Source organism: Puma concolor, chromosome D2 (assembly GCF_028749965.1).
Source record: "Puma concolor isolate L17-30 chromosome D2, mPumCon1.1.hap2, whole genome shotgun sequence".
In the NCBI taxonomy this organism is placed as follows: domain Eukaryota; kingdom Metazoa; phylum Chordata; class Mammalia; order Carnivora; family Felidae; genus Puma; species Puma concolor.
Window position 1 is genome coordinate 41820612 of NC_141677.1, and position 15025 is coordinate 41835636.

At 37.7% G+C, this 15025-nt stretch overlaps 1 protein-coding gene across 10 annotated transcripts in view; it reads left to right on the plus strand.

Moving 5' to 3' along the window:
- The window catches only part of NRG3 (neuregulin 3), a 1064827-nt gene that overhangs the window by 64460 nt on the left and 985342 nt on the right, over window positions 1–15025 (plus strand). The window lies entirely within an intron of this gene.

The following is a 15025-nucleotide window of genomic DNA, read 5'->3' on the forward strand; positions in this document are numbered from 1 at the left end:
TGCTCTGTTTAAACTCCAATGGATATGATGCAAATCAATTCTGGCACTAACCACCAGTTAGTGCAGACCCCACAAGTTAAAGGGCGTGGTCCCCAACAAGATTGTTCTCACTCCAGACCAACTGGCTACACACTTGGGGGCCTCCCATGCCCGCCCTTGAGCTTGATAATGGACTAGAATGACTCACAGAACTCAGGAGAGTGCTGTACTTATGGTTACAATTTTATTATAAAAAATGCAACTCAAGAATAACCGAATGAAGAGACATATAAAGCCAAGTCCCAAACTTAGGGGTCCCAAACACAGAGCTTCCACACTATTTCCTTGTGGAATCAGGGCTTGTCACTCTCTTGCTATATCAGTATGTTCACCTACCAGATAGTGCCAATGAGCTTTGGTGTTAAGTTTTTATATATATGCACAATGCATACACTATATTGTATCTAAGTCTAAATCAAAATATATATCTAAACTTATTAGTTAGATATATAATTGACATATAATGTCAGTTTCAGGTGTACAACATAATGATTTGACAATCCCATACGTTATTTGTGCTCACCATGATAAATTCAGTCATTATCTGTCACCATACAACAAAGTCTTCTTTGCTGGGGTTTTATTACATAGCATGATGGATTCAGTATTGACCCCATGATTGAACTCAGTCTTCAAGGAAGTCAGGCTGGTTCCAAGCCCCAGTCGTGTAACCCCATGGTTGGTTTTTCTGTTTGACCAGCCCATCCTGAGTCATCTGATCTCATTAGTATAAACTCTGATGTGATCCAAGGAGTTATAAATAACAAAGATATATTACTTATGAAATGCCAAGGATTTAGATTCTCTCTCCTAGGAGCCAGGGACAACAACCAGTCAACAACCAGTCTTCCTGCAACCCAGCTGGGAAGAGGTGTAGGACTCAGGTTTTATTTAATCCCTGGGCTTCTGAACAATGACACTTCTGGTGGTCCTCCCCTGGTCCATCCCTGCCCTCCTGAGCAATATTGCTTATGGTGAGTGTTTTCTGGTGCACTCATCTTAGGTTATGGTTCCTTCTCCTTGTAAAGTATTCCAGGGATCCTTGTTTTGTCTCCCAGGGACTCCATTCCTCCCTTTCCACCTTGAGATCCATACACCTTTGTATTTCTACTTCCATACCCTTTTCCTTATTAAAACCCTAAAAACCGAACCGAACTAAAACACAGGAACAAAGACTCCAGTCGCTGTCCTTTTCCCCAATAGAATTCAGTTGCCTGTTAACCTTTGAACAGGAGGTAAAATTTTAGGAAATGCAGATTCCTAGTGGGAATGGTGGGTTTAACGTGCACGTCTAGAAGGTCAGGGAACTAAAGCTTTTTGCATTTTGTTCTTCAAGAAAGATAATAAATAGAAAGCCTTTATATCTGTCTTTTAAGAGTGTGAACTGTCAATTCAGAAAAAGGCATGGAAACTACTGCTTGACACAGGTGATGAAGGATTCTTCAGAATCCTTAAAAAAATCAGTTCTTAATTTACTTTCAAAGTTATTTGGCATAATGTATTGAGTTTGCTCTAAATTGGTATTTACTCATGTATCATCCCTTTGAAATGTACTCCAAAGATTGCACTCTATATAGTCTTTCTGTTTTTTTTTTTAAATTTTTAATGTTTATTTATTTTTGAGAGAGAGAGAGACAGAGAGAGAAAGACAGAGAGAGTATGAACGGTGGAGGGGCAGAGAGAGAGGGAGACACAGAATCTGAAGCAGGCTCCAGGCGCTGAGGTGTCAGCACAGAGCCCGACACGGAGCTCAAACTCATGGACTATGAGATCAAGACCTGAGCCAAAGTCAGACGCTTAACCAACTGAGCCACCCAGGCACTCCTATGTAGTCTTTCTGTCTTAAATATTTCAGTTACCTTAGGCAAAAACATTGCAAGAAAGCATCAGTCATTTCTCAAAATGGATTTCAATCCATTTCCATTTATTTTTCAGTGTTGTGTTTAAAAAGTAGTGGGTGTTTGATTGTTTCAGGTAATCATCCAAAAGGTCATGGTCTTTCTGATCTTTTATTGTGACTCAGGACCTAATGCAAGAGAATCAAACCACTAAGAAGGATGGATGGAAACTAGCATAGCCATATGTCTGCTACAGGGCGATGAATGCTTCATGGGAGAAGTTTTCAGATCCATGATTTTGTTTAATCACATTTAATCCTCACAGCAGTTCTTCAAGGTAAATAGTTATGCCCACTTTTATAGATCAGAAAATTGAATTTAAGAAGATACTATGTTTACTAATTAATGAGGTGTGATAAGTGATAGACACAAAATTCAATTATTTTGATAATTCAAGCTCCTTCCATAATGCTGTATGGTAATTGTTTCCGAGATACTCTATATAATAGATACTTACAGTTACCACTCAGTGCTTAGTTTGTAAGTTTTAAAGCATTGTTCTCATTAATGCAGGATCAGAGTATATTCCCAGCAGGTTGTTAAAGGTAAGTGAACTATTAGGTTCATTCAGTCAGTGTATTTTTACGGAATAGCCTTTCTATGTGCCAGCGCACTGCTAGAAATGAGGTTGGAGTATATGAATTATACTCATTATTTTGTCCGTTCAGCAAACACCAAATCACATCCTTCTATAACAGTGCATGGTAAAGATGGTGGCTCAGTCAGTTAAGCATCTGACTTCATCTCAGGTCATGATCCGCAGTTCATGACTTTGAGCCCCGCATTGGGCTCTGTGCTGACAGCTTACAGCCTGGAGCCTGCTTCGGATTCTGTCTCCCTCTCTCTCTCCCTCTCCCCTGCTTGCTCTCTGTCTCTCGCTCTCTTAAAAGTGAATAAGCGTTAGGAAAAAAAAAAAAGTAGTGACACACACACACTAATTTGACTTTTTGAAATCCTCTAAATCATGAAATAAAAGTCTGTTTTTTTTTTTTTTTTCCTGCCTTTAGGTCGTAAAGATTTAAAACCACAACTTAGAATCCTTTGAATAGATAAAATTTAACTGATTTTATTGAATTATTTTTTTAATTTCATGAGCTTTCAAGTTTGTGTCTCAAATGCTCATGCGGGGCAGGTCCTGAAGTCAAAAGTTGCGGTGCATTAGACAGCGCTTACAACAACTAATAACCAGGTTCCGTGACAGCGATCTAGTTTCAGCAGGTATTGTAATTGCAGATTATACTCTTCATGGTTTCTTCTTTGTGTGAATAGTAAGTGTATGAAATCTTGAGTCAACATTTCCTTTTCTGTTGCATAAACAGTGCTGAAAGCTTAATGATCAGCTGGAGAAGAGGCGTAATGAATAGTTGCAGCATTGTTCATTAAACACCGTGGTGGCTTTTTCTTTGCCATCATTTTGTCTGTGCTTGAATTTTGCATATCCTTCTAGTCTGTCATTCTCCCAGAGCGTTGGACACTCCCCCTGAGGTAATTGCTGTGACACACATAGAACTTCTATCATGCGACAATGGAAGTGTCTCTCCTTCAACCTGAGCTCACTTTATTGGAGAGACTACTTTTCAGGAGGGTGAGTCTGCAGAAAATGACTCATCCAGTCAAACTATAATAGATTTTTTTAAAGGCATATTTGGCCTGTTGGCTAATGGAGCAGTGTGTTGCTTGACCGTACATTAAGAGTAAAGTTTTAAGTGAATCGGAGTCGGGATGGAGATTTGCAGTTTTTTGCTGCCGTTGATTTTAGACGGCTAGTAATTTCTTGTGGTTTTGTTTCTATACGTATTTCTTTTTGTTATAAATATTGAACAGCGCTTCTCTATGTGATGAATTAAATTGTTAAGTTATTGGAATATTTTAACATACACAATTATTTGGTATTGCCTTTGGGAGCCTGTTAGCAGAGTGTGACAATGAGCTATTTCTATCTCCACGGGCCAAGCAGGCATCGGTTGGTGCTGAGTAAGAGGTCTTAACTTTAAAAATGGTTTCCAGAAGACAGGGTGCAATGAATAGAATGACCTTTAATTTCACCCCAAATATTTAAACCTATGGCTATTTGTTATATTATGGTCTCTTTTATTCACTTATTAAGACTTTGGAATTTGGTTAAAGAAAAGATCCCCAGAGACTGCTATTAAAATTGCCAAGTGTGGTTTAGTTTAAAAGTAGAGGAAACAAATTTTCAAATAAATAGGGAGTTAGTTTGTTTATATTGTTCTACCTTTAAATTTTTTAATGTTTATTTATTTTGAGAGGGAGAGAGAACGTGCAAATGGGGGAGAGGTAGAAAGGGAGAGAGAGAAAGAGAGAGAGAGAGAGAGAAAGAGAGAGAGAGAGTATCCCAAGCAGGTCCCACGCTGTCAACAGAGAGCCTGACATGGCCTTGATCCCACAAACTGTAAGACTATGACCTGAGCCAAAATCCAGAGTCAGACACTCAACTGACTGAGCCACCCAGGCACCCCTCTTTATATTGTTCTTTAGAAAGCATAAGCTTATTTGGACCAGAGTATAATAATCTGTAAATATGAGTTAGGTAGGCAGGGGACTCCTGTGGGCCCTTAGGTATTAATAATGTCGTTTTGGGGGAAAATAACTCAGTTGAGTTCTATTCATTATAGGAATAATTTATGATGAATACTTTCCTAAGCAACATCAGAAGCCACCAGATGATAACTTTTTTTCAAATCTGCATAATATATTTATTATATTAGGATGAAAAGTGAGTTAAGCAAAAGCTAAGTTTTACTAGCTTGAGAACACATAGAATTAGGTTATATTTAGGTGGATTAAACTGCCAGACTTTGCTATAATGGCCAAAGTAGCCTATTTGTCACTTGTGGTCTATATCAGAGAAATAAAAATACATGTTGGTGAAATTATACCCAACCCATCTTTATTTTTTGATACATTCTTGAGCAAAGGATTAACTGCTTAAGAGAGTTAGAATTATTTTGGACCCCTTGCTTATTTAGGAAATGATTTTTTAAATAATTTTTAAAATTTATTTATTCTGAGAGAGACAGAAAGAGCACGAGTTGGGGAGGGGCAGAGAGACAAAGAGAGAGAGAAAATCCCAAGCAGGTTCTACAGGGTCAGCGCAGAGTCTGACATGAGGTTTGAACTCATGAAACTGTGAGATCATGACCTGAGCTGAAATCAAGAGGCGGACGCTTAACCGACTGAGCCACCCAGGCGTTCCAAGAAATAAATTTTTTACATAAACTAGAATTTTAAATAAAATGACCTTTTCAATCCGTGGCTTTATCATAAACATTCATGAAATATTGATGTCCTGAAAATAAATGAGAGCATAAGCTACACTTCTAAAAGTCACCAATTCCCAATCTTTACCTAAAGTGATGTATATCTTTAGCTGTTAGTCCTCAGAAACTCATTGTTTCCTAACTGCATTAATTGCGTAATAATTCATTTCTGTCTAATGGTTAACCAATCTCTACAATAAGTTGATATAATTCCAGGCTGTGATGAAGTTCATGCTCTTTTCATCTGTCCATTTATTTGTGTGGCCAGGGCAGCACAACATTGAATTCTTTAAATGTATTGAGTTCATTTGTAGATTCTTCTGCCTGTCTGGGTGCTTGGCTGCCGAGGAAACTTGAGAAATAAAAGAAAATAAGAGAAAGGGATGCAGGAAGGAGCAAATCAGGAAAAGAAAGCGGAAGAGAATGAAAAGAAATAGAGAAAGAAAGGAAGAAAAGGCAAGGGAGAGATGGAGAGAGGGAGGAGAATGAATGGAGACAACAGAGCCAGACCAGAGGCCGAGTAGCGTACTTTTGCCTGTGTATTTACATTTATGCCAAATGGAACTTTTTCATTTACTTTTGAATCCTATCCCTTTAAACACAAAGATACTTTCAACTGAGGAAGTTTAAGAATTGTCATTTTTACTTAAAGTACATAATACACCAAGAGTAGGTGCTTTTGATTTAAAATAATTTTGTATTCAGGGGATATGCAGTGTTTAATTGCAATCTTAAATAAAGCTAGTTTTCTTTTTAATTTAAATTGCTTATGTTTGTTGCTCTCATTGTGGTCTCCTTTTAGATGAATACTCAAATAACATAGTTTTACCAGTTCACATTCATGGAATCATGAACAAGTCTTCCCCCACCCCTTCCTGCGCACAGAGTCTGTTTTCTCCATTATAGGCAGAGAGATTTAAAACAAAAACCAAAAGTCAGATCGTGTTGCATCTTCCCCAGACCCTCTGATAACTTCCTGTCATACTTGGAATAAAAGCTCAACTCTACCTACCCTATAAGCTCTTATTCCATGCGTCTTCTGCCCACATCCTTGACCTTGTCTTCTGTACTCCATGATACAGAAGCTCTTAAGTGTATACTTTTCAGACACACAGGGTATGTTCTGCTCAGGATTTTCACTTGCTGTTCCTTTTGCATGGACCACTCTTCCTTCCTCAAATCTTCTCCTACTTCATTCACATCCCTGCTGTAGGGCACCACCTCCTCCAAGCTGTCTTGACCAGTCTGTCTACAATGAGTTCCCTTGGCCTTCCCCTGCAGTCATTCTCTAACTTCTCAAAGTGTCTCAACTTTTCTATATAACACTTTTCTAGATGTGATTTATATATTCATATATATGAATTGATATCTATACCTATATCTATATATCTATCTATATATATATATCAGTGTATGTATAGACACATGATGTGTATGTATGTTTGTCTTGATAAACATGTGTGTGTATTATTTCCTCCATTAAGATGTCATCAGTTTGAGAGCAGGAACTTGGTCTGTGTCTCTCACTACCATATTCCTATTTGCATAGGAGTGAGCTATTTCAGTTATGGTGCCTCCCTTTGTTCACAGTATAAGTGGGTTGACATTGATGGAAGGAGTTAAATTATAGTCCCTTGTGTTAAGTGCTATGAAAAAAAACAATAGAGGGAACCCGGAGGAGAAAGTGAATAATTCTCCCTGGGGCCTGAAATTTTAGCGGACACATAGCTGTCAAAAGATTGGTTCAGTATTGAATAGGAAGAGAAGTAGAGAAGACAGTTCCACTCAGAACAACTTGGGTAACATCTCAGAGTTGGGAAAGAGTATGGAACATTCAAAAAACAGGGAACTGAACGATAATTGGAGTGGCCAACATGGTTTTTGCATGAGGGAAAATGGAGTGAGGTGATCTGAAGAGGTATCTTGGAGTTAGAACATCTTTTCATGTGCTTTTTGGACATTTATATATCTTTTTTGGAGAAATGTCCATTCAGGTTCTTTGCCCATATTAAAAATTGAGTTATTTGGGTTTTTTGTTGTTGAGTTGTAGGAATTCTTTATGTTTTCTGGATATTAACCCTTATCTCATATGTAGTTTGTAAATATCTTCTCTCATTCTGTAGGTTGCCTTCCCACTCTGTTGATTGCTACCTTTGTTATACAGCAGTTTTTAAATTTAATGGGGTCCCATTTGTCTGTTTTTGCTTTTGTTGTCTGTTGTGCTTTTGCTGCCGTATCCAAATCATTGCCAAATCTAATGTTTTGAAGCTTTTCCCCTGTGTTGTTTTCTTTTAGGAGTTTTGTAGTTTCAGGACTTAGTCTTGAATCCATTTTGAGTTAATTTTTGTACAGAAGATGAAGTAAGGATCCAGTTTCATTCTTTTGCATGTGAATATCCAGTTAACTCAACATCATTTATCTTTCTCTTGCTGTGCAGCCTTGGCATCCTTGTCTAAGATCATTTGATTATACATGCAAGGGTTTATTTCTGGGCTCTGTGTTCTGTTTCAGTCGTCTGTGTATCTGTCTGTATGCTGGCACCATCCTCTTGATTATTGTAGCTTCTTAAATGTTTGAAATCAGGACATATGAGGCTTCTAGCTTTGTTTTTCTTTCTCAAGATTATTTTGGCTACTGAGGATACCTTGTAACTCCAAATGAATTTTAGGATTTTTTTTTGTATTTCTGCAAAAAATATGCCGTTTGGATTTTGATAGGAATTACTTCGAATATGTAAGTCGCTTTGGGTAGTATGGACATTTTAACAATATTAAGTCTTCCAGTCCATGAACATGGGATGTCTTTCCACTTATTCGTATCTCTTCTTTAGTTTCTTTTATTGTGTTTGTCTGTTTTCAGTGTACAGGTCTTTTGTTTCCCTGGTTATGTTTATTGCCAAGTATTTTAGTCTTTCTGGTGCTATTATAAATGGGATTGTTTTGTTAATTTCCTTTTCTAGTCATTTGTTGTTAATGTATAGAAATGCAACTGATTTTTCATGTGGAGTTTGTATCCTGCAACTTTGCTGAATTCCTTTATCAGTTCCGATAAGCTGTTTGTTTTTTTGTGGAAATTTAAGGGTTTTCTACATATTAGATCTTGTCATCTGTGAACAGAAGTAATTTTACTTCTTCCTTATCATTTTGGGTGCCTCTTTTTCTTTTTAATTTCTCCAATTGGGACTTTCAGTACTATATTGAATGGAAGTGGTGAGAATGGGCATCGTTGCCTTGTTCCTGATCTTAGAGGGAAGGTTTTTAGTTTTTTGCTATTGAGTGTGATGTTAGTTATGGTTTCTTCATATATGGCCTTTATTATTTGAAGTAATTTCCTTCTATTCCTGGTTTGTTGAGTTTTTATCATGACAGGATTTCGAATTTTGTCAAATTCTTTTTCTGCCTTAATTGAGGTTATCATATGGTTTTTGTGCTTCATTCTGTAAATGTTTATTACCTTGACTGATTTTCACATATTGAACTATCTTTGCATTGTAGAGATAAACCCTCTTGGTCATGGTGTATATTCAGTTTGCTAATTTTATTAAGGATTTTTATATCAGTATTTATCAGTGATATTGATCTGGTCAGTGATATTGATATTTCTTTTTGTAATATCTTAGTCTGGTTTTATTCTTAAGGTAGTGCTGGCCTCATAAAATGAGTTTAGAAGTGTTCCCTATTAATTTGGGGGGAAGCGTTTAAGAAGGACTAGTATGTATTCCTCTCTATTTTGTGTAACTCTCCAGTGAAGGCTTCTGGTCCTGGGCTTTTCTCTGTTGGGAGGTTTTTGATTACTGATTTAATCTCCTTAGTAGTTACAGATCTGTTCAGATTTTCTGTTTCTTCATGATTCAGTCTTGGTAGGTTGTATGTTTCTAGGAATTTATCCATTCTGAGATTTCCAAATTGTTGATGTATAATCTTTCTTATTTCTGTCGCATCAGTTGTAATGTCTCCTCTTTCCTTTTGATTTTCGCTATTTGAGTCCTCTTTCTTTTAATAGATGTCTTTCTTTTTAATGTTTATTTTTGAGAGAGAGAGAGAGAGAGAGAGAGAGAGAGAGAGAGAGAGAGAGAGAATGAGCTGGAGAGGGGCAGAGAGAGAGAGAGGGAGACACAGAATCTGAAGCAGGCTCTAGGCTCTGAGGTGTCAGCACAGAGCCTGATGTGGGGCTTGAACTCATGAGCTATTAGATCGTGACCTGAGTCGAAGTTGGACGTTTAATTGCCTGAGCCACCGGGCACACTCCTTAGTCTTGCTAAAGGTTTGTCAACACATAACTCTTAGTTTTTTTTTGATGTTTTCTATTTTTTGTCCTTTATTTATGCTCTAATATTTATTATGTATTTCTCTCTGCTAACTTTGGGTCTGGTTTATTATTCTTTTTCTAGTTTCTTGAGGTATTAAGTTCTGTCATTGATTTGAGATTTTTCTTTTATTTTAATGTAGGTATTTACTGCTATTAACTTCCCTTTACTGCTTTTGTTGCATCCCCTGGGTTTTGGTATCTTGTGTTTTCATTTTCGTTTGTCTCAGACATTTCCCATTTTTTGTTTTTGTTTTTGTGATTTCTTTTTTGATCGGGAATTCAAGAGTATGTTGTTTAATTTTCATTTGTACTTTTTTTCTCTTTGCCGCTGATTTCCACTGTCATTCCATTGTGATCAAAAAAGATACTTGGTATGATTTTAACTTTTTTAAATTTGTTAAGACCTGTTTTGTAATATACCATGTTATCTGTCTTGGAGAATGTTCTTTGTCCATTTGGAAGACTGTATTCTTCTGCTGTTGGCTGGGGTGTTCTGTGTATTCTCTTGGGTCTGTTTGGTCTGTAGGGTTAAGATGTCTGTTTTCTTGCTGATCTTCTGTTTAGTTATTCTTGAGTTTTCTTTTAAAGAGAACTCCCACAAGGTACTTGCAGTACATTGAATTAATCTCATTGGATCTCCTTGGTCATGCTTAGCTGCAAAAAAGGCTTAAAAAGGTAGGCCAGTTCTGATTGTCCATGTGTATACCTAAAAGTGACAGTTCTGTTATTATGGTAAAGCTGGACAGTGGATATTGGAGGACCTTCTAGCACACTGCCAAATATTAGATCAGAATCTACTATTTTTAAGGTACGGAATCTATATCCTATAACATCTTAATTCTGATGAGGCTTCTCATTTTATTAACGAAAGAAACTCAGAAGCCCTCCCTTGTGTGTCTGTGATATGTGAGCTTTTACCTTCTCATTTATGAAGTTACAATAGATATATAATTCTTACCTTATTATGTATTCTCTAAGAAGCATAGTAAAAATAAAATGAAGCTTTAAAAGTTTAAAATGATACTGCAGGGAATCCAAGATGAAAAAGATATACAATGCCAAATTACTTCCACCCACGTTGTTATATACCCTATTAACAGCATGCACAAGAGACAGTTCTATTTTTAGATTTTACCACCCCATTTTATAATTTTTACTTGTGACTACCAGAGAACATGAAATGGGAAAATAATCTGTTGGGAGACATTATGCATTTATGTCATTGAATCTCACCACTGAAAACTTCTTATTAATCATTTATCCATCACTAAAGATGGATAACAGGTAAGATGAAAAATAGATTTTAGTAAGATAATTTTGCCACTTGCTGCCTAACTTGAATTTGCATTGTTGATTTGGGGAAGGGGTGATCATTTTGGAAAACTTGCATTACTTTGTATGTATGCGTGTAATAATTTTAGAAGAAATACTGTGGATGAATACTTTAAACGTATAAAGAGATTCTGATCACACCATTGGAAGACTAGTATAAAAATTAGATTGAGGTCTTGTACCAGGCCGTTTAAAATTATATTTATTTACACCAAATTCTGTGCAATTTGTATAACTTACAGAATAAGAAAATGGACAGAAGTTACAATAGTGTGTGTACCCTTCCTACCAGTTTTCAAGTTTCTTCACAGTATATTTTATAGTTCGGGGGAATTCTGAGGAGACCTCTCCCGGATTAGCACAGGATGTGTTCTTTGTTCTTAAGGTTTTGAGGAGGGAGGTGAACAGACATTTTGTGTGCCAGACTCTGGGATATCAATCCTCCTTCAACCACAGAATTTGGCCTTGATATTTTTTATATGTTGGGCTCCTGTGTTGGGTTTTCCTTAAAAAAAAGGAAGGAAGGAAGGAATGAAGGAAGGAAGGAAAGAAGGAAGGGAGGGAGGAAGGAAGGAAAAGGAAGGAAGGAAGGAAGGAAGGAAGGAAGGAAGGAAGGAAGAAAGAAAGAAAGAAAGAAAGAAAGAAAGAAAAGAAAAGAAAGAAAAGAAAGAAAGAGAAAGAAAGAAAGAAAGAAAGAAAGAAAGAAAGAAAAAGAAAGAAAAATAAAGAAAGAAAGAAAGAAAGAAAGAAAGAAAGAAAGAAAGAAAGAAAGAAAGAAAAAGAAAGAGGTTCCAAGGCAAAACCAACCACTGCACTAAATCAGCCTGCCTTTAAACTTTCCTCCAACAGAAGACCACACATCAGAAATCATTTCATCAAAGTGTAGCTCTTCCCCCGCCTTCCCCTCTGCACTACCTCTTTGCGGACCTAAACTTTCAGGAGTTATTCTTGTACTTTAAAATATATGCATAGTGGAGGAAGATTTACCTTTGCACAAATGAATAATTCGGAGTGCACGATTTCTCTGAGATTAGTTTACAGGGTAAAGACTCTGACCCAGGATTGAAATTTCTAGGCCCTCAAAGATTTTGTGCTGTTTCGTCTATGTATCAGAAATGTGGTTGGGTTTCAGTACTCCATTGTGAACACATTCTTGGAAAGAAGAAGGGGAATACACGAGCCAACAGAACAGGCACGTTATATACGATAGATGCCACCCCTTTTCTGAAAAGATGTATAGTCCTCAGCTTTTGCTGTGAGTAGGGCTCATTACACCAACTCTCTCCTGAAGTTTTAAGTAAACATAAGGTTGCTTCCAAAATAATACACCCCCTCTATAATTAGGTGGAGAAAACAACTGTGATCGAGCCCATGAATGCCTATTGTCATTTTCCTTGAAAATCCCATTTTTCTTATGCAAACTTTGGATATATCTTAAACTAAATAGGTTTTTATTTTAAGTTGAGAAGACAAAGATCTCTAAAGTTCCCAAACTCTCCACTGAGTTAATACCACGCTCCTTAGCTGCTCTCAACCTACCGATCTAGTTTTAATTTCTGATTCAGCTCATATTCTTGTTAATTCTATTGGGGTGCCTTACATATACACCAGGTGAACCCTTTTGATATACCAACACAGAAGAACCTGGAGGCCAGCAGGAGCTGTATCCAGACAGCCAATGCATGGTGAATTCACTTAGGATATAATTATAAAATATGAATAATACACATGATTTTGTGATTAGTCTTTTGAGGATTAATAATTTTTTGAGTTTATTTATTAATTTTGAGAGAGAGAGAGAGAGAGAGAGAATATGAATCTCAAGCAGGCTCTACACGGCCAGTGCAAAGCCCAATGTATGGTCTGAACCCACAAACCATGAGATCATGACCTGAGCCGAAATCAAGAGTCAGGTGCTTAACTGACTGAGCCACCCAGGTGCCCCGAAGATTAATAATTAAAGAAGCTACAAACATCAACATCAATCACATCTGTTTTTTAAAATATTAAAATTAGATTCTTCTAAATAAGAGTGGGTTTGTATTTGCCAGTGTGTACTTTTTCTTCTGTAACACACATTTTTTGTATGGTATCATTTCCCTCATCACATGGATCAATTTTCTACTTCTTGCTACTTATTTCATTGGTTATAGAATTAATTGCATTAAATTTTATTAGTGTGTACCATCCTAAAAAAATCTGCCTTTCTATTTATCCATGCTCCTGGAAAGCATCCCTTGAAATGGGATCCCTCTTCCACTTTCCCGCTGAAATGCCCACTAAAAAAGACTCTGAGAAAGAGGACCGTTTACAACTACCAGATCCTTCCTATCTTGTCCCAACAGGCAGCCTGCTGCCTGGATCTGAAAAGGAATGGATGCAAAAAGCTAGCCTGCCTGGATTGAGAATAAAACTGAAGTGACTTAACCTTCACATGAACTGAAAAAGGAAGGAAAGCATTTCGAGCCACTATTATTGTTTACCGCCTTTGGTTCAGAGGGCCAAAACCTCACAAGTAGAAAACACAGCATCTCTCTGATCTCTGTCACAAACTTTTTTTTTTCTTACTGTAGCTTAATGTGGTATTCACCTGCCACTGATGACTTTTTTCTTACGTTCGCTCCCAGATTGCACCTTCCTGATGCCAGTAGTTGCCCTGAAGAGGGAACTAATGGTGATTTAGTGCCCTGTGGAGGGTCGAGTCCCCTCAGATGTGGACTCGGACAAGAAGAGGCAGGGTACTGATGTGGGTTTGCGGGGTCCTCATGCTCGTGTTCTGAGAGCAATAGGTGGCAATGGGAGGAGGGGCTCTTACCTCAGCCCAGCAGAGCCACGGTGGATGAATGACTTCTGTTCACCAGACACAGTTTGTGGCATCTGTCTGCTTTTAACTCCAGATCTAAGGAAAGGATTCAACAACCACACCAACTGAAGTAAGCAGAGATAAAGAAGTCCACACACCGTACCTAAGGACAAGCTTTAGACAAGAAAGACATCTTAGAACCTCTGATATAAAAGGAGCTGCCGTGTGCCATCAGCCCACATATTTAGAGGAAATGTATACTTCCGTTGCACTAGGGGTAAACTAAAATAAACTTCAGAAAGTAATCATATAGCTACAAGAGAATTTTTTTTAAATCACATAATATGCATAGTATCAAGAAATAGACCACTGCATCCTTTTCTTGAAAGAGTAAAGGAAAATGTAATATGGCTTCCAGAAACAAAAGTGAAGAATAAAAAGTTCCAGAAACAGAAACTTTACTACAAGTGGAAGGAAAATATTATTTTAGAACTGTTGAACTTAAAAATAATGATTGGTGGGGCGCCTGGGTGGCGCAGTCGGTTAAGCGTCCGACTTCAGCCAGGTCACGATCTCGCGGTCCGGGAGTTCGAGCCCCGCGTCAGGCTCTGGGCTGATGGCTCAGAGCCTGGAGCCTGTTTCCCATTCTGTGTCTCCCTCTCTCTCTGCCCCTCCCCCGTTCATGCTCTGTCTCTCTCTGTCCCAAAAATAAATAAAAACGTTGAAAAATAATGATTGGAAATGTGGTTACGAAACTAAATGATGTGTAGAAGTTAGTAAGAGAATGGGAAAGTCAAGACATACACATCCCTTATGTTTCCTGGGAGTTAACAGATACAGTTTCAGGGCAGAGGGATGGGGGAAATGGGTTTGCGGGGATGAAGATTGCTCTTGTGATGAGCACTGGGCGAGGTATCGAAGTGTTGAATTACTATACAGTACACCTGTAACACTGTATGTTAAATAATGAACACTGTATGTTAACTAACTGGAATTTAATTAAAAACTTTAAAAAAGATACAGTTTCAACTTGGACTTGCCTAGACTGAAAAACAAAGTGACAGTGAATCATTGGGAGTCAATTTGAATAATATGAATGAAACTTGTACACATCTTGAGCTGTAAGTCACAAATGGAAATTACTCATTCTATTAAAGCACTCAGAGCACATTTTCAAAATCTGTAGAAGTATATACTTACTATGAGTACCGTGATATAAAGGCAGAACCCTGAGTCTCGCATGATCTGGGCCTCTGGGGTCTGACTTATTCTGTGTTCCCAGCCTCACCCACCACTTCCAGCATCACCTGTGTCTCCATCCAGATTCCTCTCGCTCCTGGACTCTGGTCCAACCCACCGCTGGG